Source organism: Choristoneura fumiferana, chromosome 29 (assembly GCF_025370935.1).
Source record: "Choristoneura fumiferana chromosome 29, NRCan_CFum_1, whole genome shotgun sequence".
NCBI classification, from domain to species: domain Eukaryota; kingdom Metazoa; phylum Arthropoda; class Insecta; order Lepidoptera; family Tortricidae; genus Choristoneura; species Choristoneura fumiferana.
In genome coordinates, this window is record NC_133500.1 from 11,377,266 (window position 1) to 11,399,570 (window position 22,305).

At 38.3% G+C, this 22,305-nt stretch overlaps 1 protein-coding gene across 2 annotated transcripts in view; it reads left to right on the forward strand.

The window, feature by feature from the left end:
• stum (mechanosensory transduction mediator stumble) overlaps window positions 1-22,305 on the forward strand; it is an 82,851-nt gene continuing 60,546 nt past the window's right edge. Inside the window, exon 1 of one of the 2 annotated variants that reach the window (XM_074109686.1) lies at window positions 1-15. The gene's annotated coding sequence lies outside the window, so the exon portion shown is untranslated. Of the gene's footprint in view, window positions 16-12,578; window positions 12,879-22,305 lie in introns of those variants that run through there. The other variant, XM_074109685.1, reaches the window with a different exon arrangement.

Consider the following 22,305-nt stretch of genomic DNA (forward strand, 5'->3'; position numbering starts at 1 on the left):
CAGCAAATCAACAAGGTATTTTTAAGAAGTCCTAAATGTTATTTAATTACATTTATTAAGAAAAAAATCCAATAACGATGCCGTTAGGTGCCATGGATAGATCTGTCCGACTTTTGACTTTTCGTCTGAACTTTAATCGGATTTATAATTTGTGCGGATTTTTTAATACAGATGTTGTTATACAACAGGCTAGATTCCTAAAATTATTAATTATCTACTTAGTTCATCAAGTTTGCGCGTACCCAGAAATCCACCCAATTATACGACTTCAGCGCCACCTAGTCATCAAACAGTGGAATGCGACGCATGAATACTTAACGCTAGTGACGTCATTGGTGTTCTACATCGCGCTATCGAAGTTTCCGAATTCGAATGCATAAATATAATATCTAACTCAATTCTTTCGGACTTCGGTCCCCAGGCACTACATCTGCCTGGAGAGAAATATCTCTATTGTGGCAGAGCCCACAATATGTACAGTCAACTTTGTGGACATTGAAGTTACCTAGTACCTACTCATAAATAATCTAAACTCATTTTCAGATATTTACGGGTATATACACTAGACAGAAACCTCGATGTCTATGTCGTCGACAGTACCTGCTACCGTTTTGTTTAAGTATTTATTTCATTGTATTTTATACTCATAATAATATGTTTGAAAACATTTTTTTGCCAGTGTAAAGACTGTCGTACTTATCGAAAAATCTGACGTATATTCCCAGCCTTAATATATCACAAACGTACTTTCACAGCTAACCTACGTATCGATATTTCACTAGTAGATATTTCTCCTAAATCTTATTTGCCCAAATAACTATGATGTCTCTGTCTCATAATCAAAGAAATTAGACCTAAAGGGCAAGGGGGCCTAAGGGGGTATACACGGTGCGATTCGTCTGTACGATCGATCTGATGAAAATCGACGAATCGTAAGTACCGTATGTGGAGGCCCTTAAGAGGTCACAATGGAGAACGAAATACGAACCTGTGACACGTGATGACGTGACACTAACGCCACTTTGATGTGATGACATTGACATGTTTACTTCGCAACGCCATTATAAATTAATATGTTAAGATTGGTTTTTTGGAATCTTTTTGTATTTTTATTTCATTCCAAATTTTTACTTTTACGGTCATCCCGTAAAACCGTATTTGAAATTACAAACTGAAATACAGATGCACAGAAAAACAGAAAAATAAGACCATCACTGGAATCGAACCCAGGTCCTCGGTAATCCGTACCGCGTGCTATACCGCTACACCACTGATGGTCAACGGTACCGACACGAATTTCCCTATGCACCTCATATCTCAGCTTGTGTTTCTTACTTAGTCACTTAAGCAGCGACGCATAGGGAAATTCGTGTCGGTACCGTTGACCATCAGTGGTGTAGCGGTATAGCACGCGGTACGGATTACCGAGGACCTGGGTTCGATTCCCAGTGATGGTCTTATTTTTCTGTTTTTTCTGTGCATCTATATTTCAGTTTGTAATTTCAAATTAATATGTAATTTATTCAAGTTTATATTGAAAATACTCGATAATCCGAATTTTCCGCCTACAAGTTGTCGACTCCGATTGACTAATTTCTTACGCTCTTCAATTTGATGTGCATTTCGTTCGAGTCTACCGTAGACCGGTACGAAATTATTAATATAGCAGAAGAAAGATAGATGTCTGTCCATGACGTAGGGACATGCATTTAATAGGAACCTACTAAATACTACTAATTGGCACTGCAGCTAGGAGTCTAGTTGCCGAGCGACCGAAGTTTGCTCGGATTCTTTTGATATTCTTAACCCCCGACGCAAAAAGAGTGGTGTTATAAGTTTGACCGCTATGCGTGTCTGTGCGTCTGTGTCTGCCTGTGGCACCGTAGCTCTTAAACGGGTGAACCAATTTGAATGCGTTTTTTTATTTCAAAGCAGCCGGGTTTCTAGCGATGGTTCATTTCGGAGAAGATAATACGCAACAGCTTTAAAAGGAAAATATAAATGACAAGATAAAAATAGACTAGACAAACACAAAAAAAAAAACTAAAAACAAGTGCTGTGACATTACACGCATCAACTCTAAGAGCTCGAAATTTACATTTAAATCATAATTAGATTTGTTAGATATCACGGATTCGCGCTGTCATCGTTCATCCACCATTACCTCTCATATTTCGTTTTCTAGAATTTTTTTACCGTACAACGGCAAAAACTACTAGACACTGGCAAAATTGTCCTCCAATGGACAGAGCCATATTTTTTTAAAGAAACAACAACAAATCATAATTAATACCTTAAAACCGTACGATAAAAATATCGAGCATGCCACAGTGTTGCATAGTCCCCGTTTTGTTCGGAAAAAAGGGAGGACAAAGGTTTCCGAATGAGAAAACTGTCTCAAAACACAGACATTCATTGCCCCGTAAAGCATATTTCCTATAATTAATTTCAGGTATTGCAAAATATTCACAAGATTATTCTAATTCTATATAAATAAAAATGAATCGTAAAATGTGTTGCTAAGCGCAAAACTCGGAAACGGCCGGACCGATTTAGCTTATTCTTATTTTGTTGTGTTCGTTATTGTCAGGAGAAGGTTTTTATCGAAGAAAACTTAGAAAAACACGGGGCTACAACGGGGGCGAAGCCGCGGGCAACAGCTAGTTATATATAAAAGCGCACCCAAAAACAGTGACATCATTTCGGAATTTTCGAAGACCTCTCGCTACACTAGCGCCTCTAGCGGCGAATTCACACGCTATTCGCATACGATATTCATAATTAAGCGCCACCTAGTCATCAAACAGTGGAACTGCGACGCATGAATAGCTAACGCTAGTAAATCATATGTGTTCTACATCGCGCTGTCGAAGTTTCGGAAGACGAATGCGTAAATACAATTTCTAACTCATTTTTTTCGGACTTCGGTCCCCAGGCACTCACATCTGTCTGGAGAGAGATTGTGGCAAAGCCCACAATTATGTACAGTCAACTTTACAGCCGCCGTAGTTGCTCGGGTGCTCATTAATATCTATATCGGATATTTATAGCACCTAGCCTAGCCTAGACTAAAACTTCGATGGTTATAACGTGGACTGTACTACCATTTTATTTAATTTTTTCATTGTGTATTTGAAGTCTGCCTATCCATGAAGCATAATTTTTTTCGAAAGTATATTTTTTAATGCAATTTTTGCTATAAAAAAACCTTTTTTTTTATTTGTGTCGCTTTTGTATTTAAGCAGCGATTTCACACATACAAATATTATTTGTTGAGCGCCACAAATCAGTACACCTACAATAAATTAACATGGTTACATTATGTGTAACTTACATAGAAAAAAAAAACTCACACACAGACACACACACACACACACACAGACACACACACACAGACACACAGACAGACACACACACACACACACACACACACAAAAATACCGGCGTGATATAGTAGTTTTGCTACTGTGTTTCGTACGGTGAGTGGGAGATCCGGAGGCCCAACTCCCCTCCCCCCTCCTCTATCCCCTATCCCTTTAGGCTGGCAACGCACCCGCAGTCCTAATTATGCTGTAGGTGTCCATGGGTGCCGGTGATCGCTTACCATCAGGTGATCCTCATGCTCGTTTGCCACCTATAAAAAAAATGTATACAGAACTTTATTGCCTCAACATTAAGGTCGTGTATACATATTTTTTGCACTTTGGCTGTATTCATCTCTTTGTTGCTGACTGTATACATACCTCTTCGTCGCTCTACTGACTGACATTTTGTTTAGCTAAGCATATAATTTTACTGGCCATATAGAACTCAACAATGTAATTCTCTAACACGGCCATACTGACATACCTACAAACGCGCTCTCGCGTTGTCTTTGATCATATTATTCATGTGTATGTGTGTGTATTTTGTTACTCCTTCAAACTAAAACGTATGGATTGATTTCGATGAAATTTGGTATGTAGATAGCTGGGCATCTGGAATAACCTATAGGCTACTTTTTATCCCGCCCGATATTCCTACGGGATAGGGTTAAAATCTCGAAATAACAACCGTTGGACTTAGAGTCACGAAATTTGCCACAGTGGCCTTTAATGGAATGTCAATGAAAACCACGATGTAATTTTCGGGAATCCCCACGGGAATTTTGTAAAATCCCGGAATTTCAAATCAACTGCTGTATTTGCGAAGCTGCGGGTAAACTCTAGTTGTTAATAAATTAGAAGGATAAATTAGACGCAAACTGCAATTCTTACAAATTATTCAAAATATCAAAGTTACCATTTGATAATCATACGAAATGACATTTATTTATTTATACAATACCTACAATGAAATAAGAGTAAAATAAACAAAACAGTTGTACTGTCACCGTCGTGCGCGTTGAAGTACGTTCTAGATGCTACAATGACTTATCTGAAAACTAATTCAGATTATATATCATCTAGACAACTTCAGTGCATATGGCGGTGACTGTACTTATTGTGGGTTCCTCCACAATAGAGAGGTATCTCTCTCCAGGCAGATGTAGTGCCTGGGGACCGAGGTCCGAAGGAAACGAGTCAGAAATTGCATTTATGCATTCGACTTCGAAAACTTCGATAGCGCGATGTAGAACACCAATGACGTCACCAGCGTTAAGCTACGTTTCCACCAGAGATATTTGAGAATGTGTTCCGAGGAATGTGTTTTTCATGAACCAATAGCAACGCTTCATTTACCTCGCCTCGCTCCGCTTAGCTGCTTCCACGAGAGCTGTGCTGTGCGAGAATAGGTAAAAACCGGCCAAGAGCGTGTCGGACACGCCCGAAATAGGGTTCCGTAGCTATTAGAAAAAACAAGTATCTTCACGGCACTTAAGTCCTTTTGTTGAGAAGCGTAGTTTTTCGGCAATAACTCAAAAACGGCATAACCGATCATGTTGAAACCAATTATCGTTGAAAGTATTTATTAAGCGTTACCTTTCCATATTTTTTGCATATTTTTTGGACAAACGGTTTACAAGATAGAGGAGGGGGACACAACTTTTGCTACTTTGGAAGCGATTATTTCCACATATATTTATTATTATCACGTTGATATGCGCGAAAACAAATTTTTTTTTTTCAGTTTCTGTTACGTGTATGGAGTGCCCCCCCCCCCCTTTTAAATTTTTATTTTTGTAATTTAACTATAAAGCTAAATAGCGGCTTTGACAAGACATCTGTACTCCAAATTTCATTGATATACATCTTGTAGTTTTCGAATAAAATGCCTGTGACATACGGACGGACGGACGGACAGACAGACAGACAGACGGACGTGACGAAACTATAAGGGTTCCGTTTTTGCCATTTTGGCTCCGGAACCCTAAAAATGTGTTTCTATTAATGAAAAACGCATTTCTCGCAACACACATCCTAGCACCTCTGGCGGTAACGTAGCTTAGCTATTCATTATGCGTCGTAGTGCCACTGTTTAATGACTAGGTGGCGCTGATGATGTAAAAATCATCAATATCTGTTGAAAACTTATAACGCCCCTCTTTGTGCGTCGGGGGTTAAAAAATAAGAAAGAGACGAGCGAATGAAGTTTGCACGCCAACTCTTTCTACAAAAATGAAATTTAGTATTGATTTTCTACGGTCGTCATTTATTTGTCAACAAAAAATTACAGCATTACAGTTAAAACACCAATGCGCTGTAAAATTTAAATTAAAAACAAAAAGACATAAAACACAAAATTACATTAAAAAAACTAATTAACTATGGCATAATGACGACATAGTCCTGTATCATCGTCACTGGATCTGTCCATCTCATTAACGATTTGAAACGTCCTATTTGTTTTGAATAATTAAAGTTATTACAAGCTTGTTTTTAGCTTGCCCTGTTAGTTTATTTATATCTTTGTTTATTTCAATCTTGCAAGCTAAATTTTACCCACTTTCAGCGGTTCGATCGACTTAAAAATTTGGCATAATATTATTTGATATAAAATTATAATTAAATTAAAATTTCACATTCAAAAAGTCGTTAACAGAATAAATGCTTTTTCTAACAAAAGTCTTTCAGTCGACGGATAAACGTTTCGTCGTTCTTTTCACTTTTTATGTCAGAATTAAGGTAGTTATGACGTCATTCGTGTTCTACATCGCGCTATCAAAGTTTCTGAAGTCGGGTATATAAATAAAACTACTAACAGTCTTCCTATGGACTTCGGTCCCCAGGCTTTAGTCTGGAGAGAGAGATCTCTCTATTGTGCCGTCTCCCTCGCACAATATGTACACTCACTATCAGAATCGCTGGAAATGTCTGAGATCACTAACAAAAAACGTTTGGAACAATTGAAGCGTCTTGGCCATTTCCAGATGTTCTAATAGCGATTGTACCACCGTTTGTATATTACATGTATTTTATTGTTAAGCCTCGTACATTTATAAAGATAACTTAATTTTTATTTAAAAACAATTTAAACTGCATTCAAAGATGTTTAAATAATGAACTAAGTAAAAGAATTTATTTGCTCACTCGCGACCTTATGATGATAGCTAAGTTTATGCAAGATATGTGTGTTCATGCAAATTCCTCCACCTCCATACTGTAAGAACACACACAAATCACACAAACACATCTATCACAAGAACTCAACCAGAGCTCATCTTCAGAGCGACACAACCGTACACCATACTAACAGATGTTAGACTAATAAACCACAACAAACGTATTAATTTGTCACTGTTACTCCCTAAGTACCCACCTATATTTTTTCTCAAACAAAACTACCCACAACATATTAATAAATTTTATTGATATGGACCTTCGCAAAGTAACGCCTCATTCAATAAATTGTTTTAAATAATCCCTTGTATCACAGAATAAGTAATAGTACAAGTGTATGAACCAGGAATCAAATCAATCAAACCCTAAATTGTAAAATGTCATTGTTTTACTTTTATTTAGGATACCGACTATAATATAAAATAGCTTTATTTATTTTAGATTATCAAGGAATAAAATAAAAACAACAATTAAAATAAGTTTTTTTTCTCCACTAGGGATCGTTATAACAAAAAGATAAGTAGTTAAATTATAGTAAAAAATAAAATGACAAGAATAAGAAATAATACTTTAAACAATAAATAGCCAACAATTAGGTAGGTATGATTTATAATAAAATTCATTCTGAACTCGTCTTAACTGAAATACAAAATTTACATTTGAAAATGAACACAAATTTAAAACGTCACAAATAAGAATCAACTCAATCTATATATATAAAAGAAGAAACTGACTGACTGACTGACTGACTGACTTATAGATAAACGCACAGCCCAAACCGCTGGGCCTAAAAACTTGAAATTTGGAATATATGTTCCTTAATAGGTGTAGACGCGCACTAAGAAAGGTTTTTTCGATATTCCCACGGATATAGGAATAAATGGGATTTCTATTTTCGCTTCAAAGTGGCCCTAACTCGTTAATAATTATCAATATTAGAGACTTCAAATTTGGCATGCAGGTAGATAATACTAACAGGTAAAAACTGTTTTAATGATTTTTAGAAAATCCCACGGGATAAAACGAATAAAGAGGATTTTATATACCAACTGGATCAGAAAACGCACAAGCTAAACTAATAAAATTAGGGACTGGAGATTTGGCAAACTGATGTACTAAATCTGGTAACAATACAATAATTTAGCAGTGACATCCTGCTCATCCTGTCCAGGATCGTCTCCATAGAAGGGAACTCCTCAAAAGTTGATGGCACACACAAAAGACTTTTAATTAATTGTTAAATTTTAATGACAATGCGTTTATATGATACTAGCTTTTGCCCGCGGCTTCGCTCGCGTTAAATTTGGGTTAACATACATTTACTTTCTGCGATTCTTTTTTCGTGTTTTGATTGATTTTTCGGAGGATAACATGGAAATACAAATACATACAGACGTTGTTTTAGACAGATGGTGCAAATTTTGGAATTCAAAAATCAGCCTACATACGTAATCCATACTAATATTATAAATGCGAAAGTGTGTTTGTACGTCTTTCACGCCGTAACGGAGCGCAGATCGACGTGATTTTTGGCATAGAGATATTTTATGGGCCCGAGAGTGACATAGGCTACTTTTTATCCCGTAAAAATGCGCAGTTCCCGAGAGAACAGCGCGCGATAACCGAATACCACGCGGGCGGAGCCTAAATCTAAATTTCAAGTTTTTAGGCCCAGCGGTTTGGGCTGTGCGTTGATCTATAAGTCAGTCAGTCAGTCAGTTTCTTCTTTTATATATATAGATTATGCCGAACTAAATTTCGGCAAACTTAAGATTCGGCGTAAATAAATTATGCGAAACCTGTTATGCGTAAGTTTTTGACATTAAAAAATATGCCAAATAGATGTCACCCGATCAAAAAACCTCCGTGTTACCAATAAATGTGGCCCCATAAGGGCTAAGTCGTAAACAGCGGGGCTACTACGAAATCCAAAAATCGAAGTTCGTGTCGTTCCATCCCTCTGACATTTATAATTAGCCTCAAAGAAGCTCGGCGTGCTCAACAGATCGAGACAGTATTTCACTTCGGCCCACCGCCTCCAGCTTTATAAGGCGCAGGTTCGCCCACATATGGAATACTGCTCTCATCTGTGGGCAGGGGCTCCCCAGTACCAGCTTCTCCCTCTGGACCGCATACAACGGAGAGCGACTCGAATAGTCGGCTGCCAGCGAGTTTCTGATCGACTTGACTCTTTGACGCTGCGTAGAGATGTAGCTTCACTGTGCATCCTCTATCGCATGTACAACGGGGAGTGCTCCGAGAAGTTATTCGGGTTGATCCCTGCCGCATCCTTTCGCCACCGACCTACGCGACAACACTTCCATCCTCACCATTTAGATGGTTGGCGGTCCTCTACTGTGCGTTTTTCCAGAGATTTCCTGCCTCGCACAGCAAAACTCTGGAATGAACTATCGCCTGCGGTATTCCCGGACCGATATGACCTTCAAGTTTTCAAGAAAAGAGCGTACTCCTACCTTAAAGGCCGGCAACGCACTTGTGACTCTTCTGGTGTTGCAGGTGTCCATGGGCGACGGTAATCGCTTACCATCAGGCGATCCGCCTGCTCGTTTTCCCCCTATACCATAAAAAAATACTATTTAAAACGAGAGTGAGAGGGGCGGTACGATACGAACTTCGATTTTCGAATTTCGGAGTAGGCCCTCTGGTTGTAATGCAAGAGGTGATTAACGGCGCGGTGCAGGCGCGGCCCGCAACGTCCAATCACTTTGCAGCCGGCGCGTTACATGCTGCGACATGTTCATCATCAGCCGGCGGTGGTGGCATTGGCTCTCAAGTAAAGGTCGTAGGTCCTAGCCCAGGCTCGCATCTCTGGAATTTTTTGACCTCACGTGCGCAACTAGATATAGGTAGTAGGGTGGAGCGTCTATGTTACCTATGGAGAAAAAAAAGTTGTTTAATCAGTTTCGAATAAAAAATAAAAACTTGCATATGGACTGGTTTCTATACATAAATATTTTTATATTATTCTTTCGACATATACTTAAAAATTATAAAATAATATATTTTATTTATAAAGATGACGTAGATCTCATTTTTGTTAGGAGTTAAAAATAATGTTAGTATTTAAAAACTAAGTTGGATTTTACCCTTAAAGTAATTTCGTTTTAAACAGGACAACAAACATGATCAGCTATCATCTTTAAGATGCTGTTTGGGCTGCTCCTTATTATATGTTTTAGCCCTCTACTTTACCTCGAATATTTTGATTCTTGTATGAGAACTTCGTAATTTCACATACAAATAAATAAATGTTTTTTTATGCTGAAAGTGACGGGACACATTGTATCAATACATAGTTTCGTGTTACAAGCATAAACATACTTAAACGAAAATTGGTGGTATTTGTAGTTTTGGCACTCTATTTCATTTATAATTTTGGTACATTTAGTGCGTTACAAAGGCGTTTTACTTAAACTAAGCCGAGCCGCCTCTCCTCCCTGATGGCCGCCTTCCTCGTGCATTCATGTAGTGAGTCCAGATTACTTGTACTATTATCTATTCTGTGTCCAGATGTTGGTCCTGTCGGCACAGCTGTCGGTACTGTTGGTCCTGCCGGTCCAGATAGTGGTCCTGCTGGGCCGGATCATAGTTCTACTTCTACCATAACGTAATCCTATTCTATCCTTTAAATATTACAAACGAAAAAGTTTGTGTAGATGGTTGGATGCTTATAATTTAGATGAAACCTGCGGTACAGATATAATCTGGGCAATAAATTGTTGTGGCTGTGAAAAACAGAAACTTGACTTCTAAACTTTGTTTGGTCTAATCCAGGGACAAACATACTAAAAGTTGCCCCGTTTTTCGTAGTGGCGGATTAGCCACATAGCAAAAGTAGCAAGTGCTACGGGCCCCATGCGTCTAGGGGCCCCGCGGACCAATGCTTTCTAATCGTAAAAAAGGTTAAGTTAGATTTTTTTTTTTCTAAATCAATGTAAATACGCGCAATACTGCCAGCACAAAACCAATACAAAACGCCGCCAAAGAAAGAGATGGTATCAAAATGATCGACTATAATATTTTACTTATACTATAAACTTGAAGCAAATCAAGGGCCCCATGATAAAATTTGCTACAGGCCCCGCGCTGGCTTAATCTGGCTCTAGTTTTTCGTTGTAAAAGGTTTGCATGGATGTTCAATTGTTCAATAAAATTAACTCAATCACCCGGCTTAAATATTCTGGACAAATTTTGAGACACCTGTACCGTATATGCCGGAGATTTTTGTGAAAGAAAAAAACTAAAATACAAATAAAAACAAAATTATAAAAACGAAAAATAATAGAGCTAAAAACTTACTTATTATCCTAAGCCTAAAAATCTAGTGTACTGTGTAGGTATACTTACCGATAAAATACACTTCTATTTGCCGTCAAGTGATCGTGGAGTGTAAAGTGATGCAAAAGTGCAGTATTACGGATGTATACGAGGCCAGTAACACTCCTTAACGCGACTGTCCTATTCTAACATAGTATTATTTGTTTCTATTGGCAGTACAGTTCGATGAAATCTAAAATTTTAAAACAAAAGTCAAACAAATGTACTTGTTTACACTGATTTTTTTTTTAGGTTGGATTTACTAGATTCCGTGGTGTAACCAAATTCGATGGCTATCACGAGTTTTGGTTGCTTGTACCAAATGAATGTAAGTATTTGACGTTTTAAACTTTCGTGATTTTCATTCATAGTCAAAACATCTACCACAAACGAGTAGAGCTACCGTGACCACGGCCACTGTAATGTGGTTGAAACGTCGAGGTAAATATTACTCGTGTTTTTCAGCATGTAATTATTTATAAAAGGAACTAGGGAGGGTACCGTTACAATTTCGCAAAATTGCTCCCGAACTTAGTGCCGTGCGGCCGACACACATCGCGTTGCGCACCCGACTGCTTTCCTGCGGTTTTCCTGCAATCTGCGCTTGAGGGGTGGGGTAACTCCAACCGATGCGGGGCGGAGCGTGGCCATTCTGTACGTAGTGTTAGTACTATATATATTCTGTGCTCTGGGTCCATGGGGTCTTGGCGCATACAGGCTAATGTCCAGTGCAAAAGCCTGGTCGACACTACACTGGAGAGCAACGGCCTGGCTATCTTTAAATAGCTGGAAAACGAGCATGCGGGTCGCCTGATGGTAAGTGATCACCACCGCCCAGGACGCACCTACAGCATTATTAGGACTACGGGTGCGTTGCCGGACTAAAGGGGAGAGGGGGAAGGGGGGAGGGGAGTTGGGCCTCCGGATCTCCCGCTCACCGGACGAAACACAGTAGCAAAACTACTATTTCACGTTGGTATTCTGTGGGAGTGTGGTACTAACCCGGTCGAGCCGGCCCATTCGTGCTGCAGCCAGCAAATGGTTCCATGGAGAATGAAAATTTCATACATACAAATAAATATACCGTTGAATTTTTGCGCGAGATACAATATTAAGTATTTGTCGCATATTTACTTAGTAGTTGCGAATCATACACTGCACCGTAGGTAGCCCGTTATGCCTTTGGCCGATTTTTTTTAAGTCAGTTTCTGAGATGGAACTTTAACCTATCCTGTTAAAATGCTAATGTACATTTTTGCTCCACTGACCTCTAACTAAATTTACCTAACACAAAACTGTGTCACGTCTAATCTAATTTGATACGAAACAGTAGCCAACGCCAAAAATAGAGATGTGACCCACAAACCCGAGTGTCCGAACGAAATCTTGACCCCAAAAAAAACACCAAATCGAGAACGCACCATAATTAAAAAGCAAAGTTATTCCACCCCCGTGATTAACCCCATGCCTCCCCGCTTCATACAACGGTCAGTAAGACGCCCGGCAAGACGGTCGTAGCCGTAGCCTTAGAAACTAAATACAAAACACAAATAAACACGCATAAAATTCGCGAAAACTGGCAGAAAAATCGCATTTGCAATTTATTAAAGTGTGCGCGTTCCATTTTAGCGTCACTAATTTCGTGTGCTATTTTTTTATTTAATAAAATGGCTGCGGTATATTTATGCGAACATACGCTGCGTTCTTAACCCGTTTTTCTTTATGTTTAATTTATTCGTTATTTATGTGCGTGGCTGTTTAGTTTAGTGTTTTCGAAAATGGCAGTTAGGACGCTCGGTTTTCGCGCCAAAAAAACAATTATGGCGGATTTGTTCAGTGACATATTCTACGTGTTCAAAATTAAATTGAAATGACGACGCTTGTGCGAGACATGGGGAAAGCGAAAATGTGAAATTATAATAACTTGTTTGTATTTGTGATTGTTCGAAAACATTTTTGTCTATGTGTGTGCTTTAGTTTCGCTGTGGATTTATCTAAAAGGTTTGAACTTTTTTTTATTAAACTAAACTAATATATATAAGCTGCTCTAACATTTTGTTATATTTATTTTGAAAATTAAAATACTGATTAGAGCATCTATTGACTTAAAATTTTATTCCTAATCAGAGAAAATTTCAAAAATAAATAGGTACCTACTTAGTTACAAAACGTATGTTTGTTTTGATTTAATAATGGGATTTAAAGGGTAGTGCCCAAAACAATAATGACGGTACCCATCGAACTAATAATTAATAGAACTAAATATTGTCAAACAATAAATAAGATTTATACTTTAACTTGAATGATCTTGAAATCTCGTATCTGAAATCAATACGTCAACAAAATTGACCCTTGAAGTTCATGAAGTATACACTCTTTAAAAATTTGTACCTAATTATCAGAAAAGCGTATATGTTTCCATTTTTGGGCACAGGCCTCCTCTTAGAGCGGGAAAGCTGTTTAATGGCAGCAAGTCTAGGACAGTTTTTCATAGGCAAATTAAAAAAAAACTAATATTGGGTCGAAACACACAGCGCTGTAAAATTTCGCAATTTTTTCAATTTAATTTCATGTAAGTATAGTGTTGTGACTCATCACATCTATAGCGCTGCAGTGGCTTACACGGAATAATGAGACTAGAAATTGGTCATTCAATTCTGGAAAGAGCTATATTATTTTGGGTTTTTACATTTTTCATGGCATTTTTTCCAATTCCCCGTCTCGGGATTTTAAGAAAGATTTTGAAAAAAATAATTGCCACACATTAGTCCAGCTGTTCTCGAGTTTGTAACTTAGAAACTAAGTTAACAATTCATTTTTATTTATACACAATACCTAATATTATTAATGCGAAAATTTATGTGTGTGGTATTTGCGCTTTCACGCAAAAAACGACTGAACTGATTATTATAAAAACCGGCCAAGAGCGTGTCGGACACGCCCAAAATAGGGTTCCGTAGCCATTACGAAAAAATAAGTAATATTTTTCTAAGGATTTCGTATTTTATACGGAATCTTCCATGTTTACGTATATTTCATACCTTAGGCTGCTATTTACTCTTAAACTTCTAATAATTCTCAAGCAAACTTAGCCGTTGTAGTTTTCCTTGAAAGTTTGATATATTTACTACCATTCTGAATATTTTCAAAATTTTCCACACACCGGTTTAGATGTTAGAGGGGGGGGGGACGCTCTAATAAAATTTTGCACTTTAAAGTTGAATATTTTTGCAAAGGTTGGATGAGAAAAAAAAATCCCCACTTTACGTCAATGAGTACACTAAACTTTTTTTTTTTTAATTTTCATTGTACTATTTTGTCGGCATTGTTTACATATATATTCGTGCAAAATTACAGCTTTCTAGCATTGGTTGTCCCTGAGCAAAGCCGCGGACGGACGGACGGACAGACAGACAGACATGGCGAAACTATAAGGGTTCCGTTTTTGCCATTTTGGCTCTGGAATCCTAAAAATGATATGCGTCCAGCTATATCTTGGGAAAAACGCACTATTTTGTATTTCAGTATTTGCACGGGATTGGGATGCTAACATATAAAATCCCGAAATCTCAACCAGTAAGCCTTCATACAACGTTAATCTCATATTCAATGGTTCTCGCGAGGAAAGCCGCGCGCGATTAAAGACGAGTTAGTAATGAAATAACCTAACAAAAAGTCAGAAAACCTCCGACATTGTCCCTTCAAAGTTCAATATCTCAAAAACGGCTAAACCGATTTTGATAAAGCATATCTACGAACCATCGCAAGAAACCCTGCTTTGAAATTAAAAAAACGCATTCAAATCGGTCCACCCGTTTAGGAGCTATGGTGCCACAGACAGTCACACAGACACACAATAGCGGTCAAACTTATAACACCCCTCTTTTTGCGTCGGGGGTTAGTAAAAAACACGGTAGAAGTGGCCTTGTGTTTTGTTAGCGTACCTTATCAATACCTGGCCCATACATAACACCACAACCTTGAATGTACTAGCGTCCGAAAACTAAAAAGGTTTTTTAAAAATTATGTTATTAACACAAACTTATTTGTTGACTGTACCTACTTTTTGTTAATTGTACCTACTTAGGGTTAAATTAGACTTAAAAGATATATATGGCCCACACTCACAAGTACTTAAAAAAAAACAACTGACTTACAACAACTTTAAATTAAAAAAGGGGAGCGTCAAAATTCGCATACTCTTTGCTAGTCATACCATAATTTTTGTCCTAATCATCGTTTGTCATAATTTTTTTACCACTGAAACATTATTTTTTTCTGAAATTTCTAAATGGTCATCCTATAGAAAACTATAGGTTAGGTGAGGTTTGTTTTATAATAATTCGGACCAATTATTGGATTCAGAGAAAGAAGAGTTATGACAAACGATCATTCTGACAAACATTAACATTTGGACTTTCAATAAGTCCCTATGCGAGCCGATATGGACCCAAAAAAAAGTTTAGCGGTCTAGAACTCTGTTAAGTAGGTAACTTAAGGTTCAACAGAAGGGACGAGACCTTTTCAGGTACCTAATGTAATAACTTTCCTAAACAAAACAATAAGTTTTAACAAATAAGTTTTAACAAATATAAAAGTACGAAAACTTGAACGAGAACCTTCCTTTTGCGGTTTAAAGAGGACTTCTCCACGGAACCCTTTAAACCTGCCGGAGGTTGCAGATAAGGCGTGAAAACTATTAATTTGGTGTACCTATTATAGGTGATTAATGACAGGGCGCGGCAATTCCATTACTGCCAATACCCTATCGAGGGTAGTGCTGAGCGCTGTTTTGCTTTGATTTTCTCCAATTTTCATAGAAACTAGGATGCAGTTTCTATGAAAAACCTACTAATATTATAGACTAGTGTTTTTCATTTGGTTTTCATTGACGTTACATTAAAAATAATCAGGTCAAATTTCATGACTCCAAGCCCACCGGTTGTTTGTTTCGAGATTTTATCCCTATCCTGTGGGAATATCGAAATAAAAAGTAGCCTATGTTCATTCCAGATGTCCAGCTATCTAGATACCAAATTTCATCCAAATCCGTCCAGCCGTTTCAGCGTGAAGAAGTAACAAACATACTCACCCACTCACTCACAAACTTTCGCATTTATAATATTAAATAGTAGGATGAAAAAGTTTGTATGTATGTGTGTTAGATTGTCAGTGTAGGTAGAGTTTAGTTTGTACAGTCGAGTTCATAAACTCGTGAGCAGAAATTTGATCAAAAATATATGACTCTATTGTTATCATCGTAGAAGCATGTTCAGATATTTTTGATTGAATAGACTTGAATATTGACTACAGAATTCAGGTACTGAAGAAATTTGTAATTAAAATCACCATTAAGACTCACTTGCGTTTATTCGCTGCCATTACAGAAAGTCAAAAAAAGGAAAAAAGGCCTATAATATATTCCCATCGGATGGGGATAAAATAAAAATAAAACCACTGTTATAATTAGAGAAAAGGAATTTTAATTTAATATTACTTATTATTAATGAAATCCACGATGTAAAGTTTAGAAATGCCCTTGGGAATTTTGCTAAATTCCGTAATTTTATTTCGACTGCCTGATTTACAATAGGTAGTTACTATCTTCTTCTTCTTCTTAAATTTAAGAGCTATGCTCTTGTCGGTGGAGTAAGTCCCACTCTGCTCGGTCTTTGGCCAGCTGTTTGACTTTCTGATACTAGACTACACCGACCCTTTCCTTCACCTGGTTAAAATAGGTCAATCTTCGTCTTCCTCTACCTGGTCAAACTGTACAAAATATTGTCATTCCGTAAAAATAGAAAATCGTCCACATAAATTGACTATTTTGAATTCAAGCCGAAATTAGTACGGTCCAAAATTATTTTTATCAAAATGTAATTGTGCTGAAAAATATTTAGAGCTAAATATTATAAAAATTGTATTTTTTCTGAGTCTACGTAAAAAGGCAAAATTTATTTTTTGTCTATTCATGCAGTATGGACAGTTTTCCTTGTTGTGTTTCAAATTTTTACCAAAAACACAAAAGGAACCTCCTCTTGAGTTGAAAAATAATCTGTTACTGCCATTTTGACTACGGAACCCTAAAAAGCGCTATTACTGCAGTGAGCGCTCTAATTAAGTAGCACTATTTGCGAGCCCCTAAATCGCGGCTGCACTAGTACAGAAGCCGCTAGTCATTCGCGCCACCCCGCCAGGTCACGGAAGCGCAATGCCAGTAATGACTTGTTGACGCGCGGGTGACGCGCGGATGACGCGCGGATGACGCGCCGCTGATGTATAATTGGATTCGATTTGTAGCATTCAAAGATGGCGGATGTAGACAATATCTAATTTTGCTGTTTCTGTTTCTTTGGCTAGTTGAAGTATAATTTTGATAGTGTTTTATGCGGCGATTAACCGTAACAGTGAACAGTGATCCCAAAATTCTATATTGCTCTCGTGTCTATTTTTTAATGCGCAAGTTGTCTCCACGTGGTTTCTGGAATTTTACTATCAAGTTGCAAAAACTACAATCACCGTACAACGTCCCTCTCAAAGAGAGTTTACCTTGACACTGGCGAAATTGTCCTATTAATTAGGACAGAAAAGCCATATTTTAAAAGAGAAGAAGAAGAAGAAGATGTATAATTGAACTCGAGACTAAAGCTGCGTTTTCACCAGAGATGTGCGGGGATGTGACGGGAGGAATGTTTTTCCATGGACCATAGAAAAGCTACATGTATATAGGTTATATAGGTACTAGGTTAGCTGGAAGAGATCCCTTTTTAGGGATAAGCTCGCCTTTGTTCTCCTCTCTGTGTATTTGTATTTTTATTTTTATGTGCAATAAAGAGTTTACATACATACATACATACATTATATATCTTCGCTCTGCTGAGCTGTTTCCACTAGAGCTGCGCTGTGCGAGGATAGGTAAATGAAGCGTTTCTATTGGTTCGTGACGCACACATTCTTCGCAACGCATCCTCTGTAATCTCTAGTGGAAACTCAGCCTTAAACAGAGCAATAAGATAATGTCGGCATGCGCCAACGCATCTGGTTAAAGATGTCACAGCAATAGCATTAGTATTTAAAGACATAAGAAGAATAAACTTTTTCTTTTTATTATTCTGCCAAGTTTCTGGCGGCGCATTCTTCTTGGCAATGTGGTCTTTCCAATAGCGCTGGTAGTTTAAAAAAATGACTTCTAAAGTGCCCATTGCGTCCTATTTACTGAATAAATGATTTGAATTTGAATTTCAACTCTACAGGCTGTACCTTTCTTTCATAGTCGCCAATCCCTTTACTGAAATGAAAAATCACCTGGGGGGAATTCGCAAATCGAAGTTCGTATCGTACCGTCCCTCTCACTCTCATATATTATGTTGAATAACATAAACGTCAGCGGGACGGCAAGAGACGAATTTGGAATTTTACCGTCTCTTTCTTTTTCTTGCCATCCGTCTCTGTTCTTCGCAAATTCCGGCCATTTTGGGTCGAAAATGGAAACAATCCTAAACCTCGCTGCTTAAAACTAAAATAAAACTGCAGGGCTACCATGAAACTCGTAACTCAAAGTTCGTATCGTACCTAGCGTCCCTCTCGCTCTCGTATTAAATAGTATAAGTGTCAGAGGGACCGCACGACACGAACTTCGAGTTTCGCGTTTCGTAGTAGCTCTGCTGACCCATGATTGGACTCTATCTCACCTGAAGAAAAGTACAGATGAAGCAAAAACTGTTGTCATTGGTTCACTGGTTTTTGCCTTTCTCATTATTACACCTAAAATTAATGTTTTTCCATAAACTTATTTCCAAAACACGTTACTGACGGGGGTGCAATTTCTAACAAGTTCACGCCGACAGCCTTGGCACGAATCAGGGTGAGATGGCGATACGGCGCGAGGACACCCGGCGTCCTTGCCGCGGCGACGACGGAGCGACCAAGGAGCACCCGTACATTACTTTTTTTTAACAACGGTCGTCGTTTTTATAACGACTTTGAAGGGAAAGCAATATTTGGTTGTTATAACCAGATCGTAAATACAAACTGAGACATGGATGCACAGAAAAACCAGAAAAAGAGAATCGAACCCAGGTCCTCAACAATCCAATTGCTTAGTAGCGACATCTCTTGTCTGGGTGAGAGGTTAGTTCCGAAAGAGTGTGACGTCTCTTGACGAAACATAGATGTCGCTAGTGCTGCTGCTTAAGTAGCATAGTAGAAATAAGCAACCTGAGATATGTATGCATAGGACAAAATCGTGTCTAGATTCCTGTCCAGCAGTGGTGTAGGGGTTATAGCACACAGCACGGATTGCTGATTCTGGTTTTTCTGTGCATCCATGTCTCATTGCAGTTTGTATTTTCGATATTATGGTATGGTACGGGTATGGTATGGAGATACCCGTAAAAGTAACAAATTTGGAGTTGAAATAATTTTTTTTTTTTTTTTTTATACGACTGGATGGCAAACGAGCAAGTGGGTCTCCTGATGGTAAGAGATCACCACCGCCCATAAACATCTGCAACACCAGGGGTATTGCAGACGCGTTGCCAACCTAGAGGCCTAGATGGGATACCTCACGTGCCAGTAATTAAAAATACAAAAAGACTCCAAAAAACCAATCATAATGTTATAACCAGTGTTATTTTAGTACCTGTGATCGATGTTGACATCCAATGTTAGTACGTGACCCACAGAGTAAACGCAGTGGAGAGACCTGACAGGCAGGGTCTTTCACCATCTTTCACCTATTAGAGGCCCTGGGCACATTAGGATAATGGGGCCCCTAAGACCCATAACAATGCACTGTTCAGCTATCGGTTATCGTTTGATAATGGAGTAGGGACTACCAATCTATCGCGGGGCCCTGGGCACGTGCCCAATGTGCCCAGTGGGGAAGAGGGGCCTGCTGACAGAAATACTCTGTGACCCCGAATGCCAATACAACTGAAGGTAAAAGTCCACAAAACAGCAGTCAGACCCGCCATGATGGTTCCGAGTGCTGGGCCGTCAAGAAAAAGCACGAACAGATGATGCATGCCTACTCACATGAGACTGGCTACGCTGGCCAGCAGGAGTGACGCGACTTGATAAAGTGCGCAATGAGTATATCAGAGGCTCCTTCAAAATTGCCCCCTTTGCCGAGCAGATGGTCGAGAGCAGTATGAGATGGTTTGGACATGTGATGAGGCTTGCCGAAGAGTCGAAGAGGTCGTTGAGTTTCTTGCCGGATTCTTTTCAGCAGAAGTTTTTACGATGCCACAGACAAACACACAGACAGACACACATAGCGGTCAAACATATAACACCCCTCTTTTTGCGTCGGGGGCTTAGATAATTAAAGTCGGGGGTTAAAATAATGAAATTGTGTAGTATTGTATATATATTTTGTTAATTGTGATGTTTGTTGTGATGACGATGTTATTATAAATAAATATTAAATTATTAGGAAGCAAGATTAGTTATAGCTTTCTTTCTGCGCATTACATTAAGTTTCTACGAGTCGTAATCCAGCCAATAAATTCATTTCTAGCCAGCAGTAAACGATGTCCGGAAGCCGAAAGCTATTTCTCTGTGGGCCAAGGCTTTACAAGTTTAGGGGACATTATTGGCTGACCTGAAATTAATTATTTTTAGACCCTTGCAATACTATTTCAGCGGTATAGATATTTACGCGCATATTTATTTCTAAGTCAAAGTCAAAGTCAAAATATCTTTATTCAATTTAGGCTATAACAAGCACTTATGAATGTCAAAAAAAAATCTACCACCGGTTCGGAAAAACCTCTGCTGAGAAGAATCCGGCAAGAAACTCAACGAGGTATATATTTTTTTTTAAAACAGATTTACAATATTATTAAATGATATGTATACATCACAAGTATTTAACACAACTTTATTTTTAACACAGTAGGTTCGCTATTTGAAGGGATCGCTAATGCGGATCGGAATTATTTCCAAATATCCCTGTCCATGATATAATCATTAACTTTATAATACGCCTTTGATATTAATGTCTTCTTGACAATAGATCTGAATTTTGTATCCGTTTCATTTATAATATTTTTTGGAATTTTATTATAAAAACGTATGCAATTTCCCAGAAAAAACTTTTTGGTTTTAGCCAGTCTGTAAGATGGATGGATGGATGGTTAAGCTTCCCTGTGTTTCTAGTAGCCTTTGGCTTATCGACGTTAGTGGGAAAATCACATATGTTCTTCCTAACATACATGATTATTTCAATTCATAAAGTGACGGCAGGGTTAGGATATCTGTTTCCTTAAAAAAAGATCTTAAAGATTCACGCGTCTTCAAATTATAAATTGCTCTAATTGCTCTCTTTTGTAAGATAAAAATTGACTCAATGTCTGCAGCAGATCCCCATAAAATCTAGGGCCTGTAGGACGTGCCAGTGCCCTTAATGTAATTTTTCGGTTACAAAATACGTCTCGATCGCGTTCGCGTTAAAATCTCAATTTATATGGAAACACGAAGAGCGCCTCTAGCGGAACGTTTGCGATGTTCGTGTTTCCATACAAATTGAGATTTTAACGCGTACGCGATCGTGACGTATTTTGTAACCGAAAACTTATTACACTAAGGGTACAGATATTTTGGCACTCTCCCTCCGCTGTGGCAGATATTAATAATAAACCATTTATTTCAAGCAACACAGCCCATACAATAAATCATCATCCCAGGCTATATACGTCTCACTGCAGGGCACAGGCCTCCTATCAGAACAAGAGGGCTTGGGCCATAGTTCCCACGCGGGCCCAGTGCGGATTGAGAACTTCGCGCGCACCATTGAATCGCTTCGCAGGTTTGTGCAGGTTTCCTAACGATGTTTTCCTTCAGCGCAAAGCTCGTGGTAAATTTCAAATGTAATTCCGCACATGAATTCCGAAAAACTCAGACAATAAATACCATATGGAAGGTTTGTACAGTCAAGTCGCGGGAATGGTCAAATATTCTGACCCCCAAACTAGGTAAAGACCTGTGTCATAGAATAATGCAAGTGACTGTACGATTAATAAACTAGTTTGCTAATGTCGTTCGAACTCGAACTTTTTTTTCTTCGTATGTTGTCACAAATAAATGTTTTTTTTTCGTTTTTTTCAAACAAAAGATCGTCTTTCTTTTGCTTTCTCATATGAATCTTCGGGAAAATGAAGAAAACTGACGAGTCCCGAGCGATATCAACATCCTGGTTGTACAATTCATTTTTTATAGCATTAGAAAGAAGGTAAGCGATCTTGACGTGTCTTTTTATTGAAAAACACTTGAAAAATAAGTCACAGCAAATATGTAACACTTGGCATTGATCACTTTTTTACAATGTGGTCTAAGTTTTTCGAAATTTACCACGAGCTTTGCAGTGAAGGAAAACATCGTGAGGAAACCTGCACAAGCCTGCGAAGCGATTCAATGGTGCGTGCGA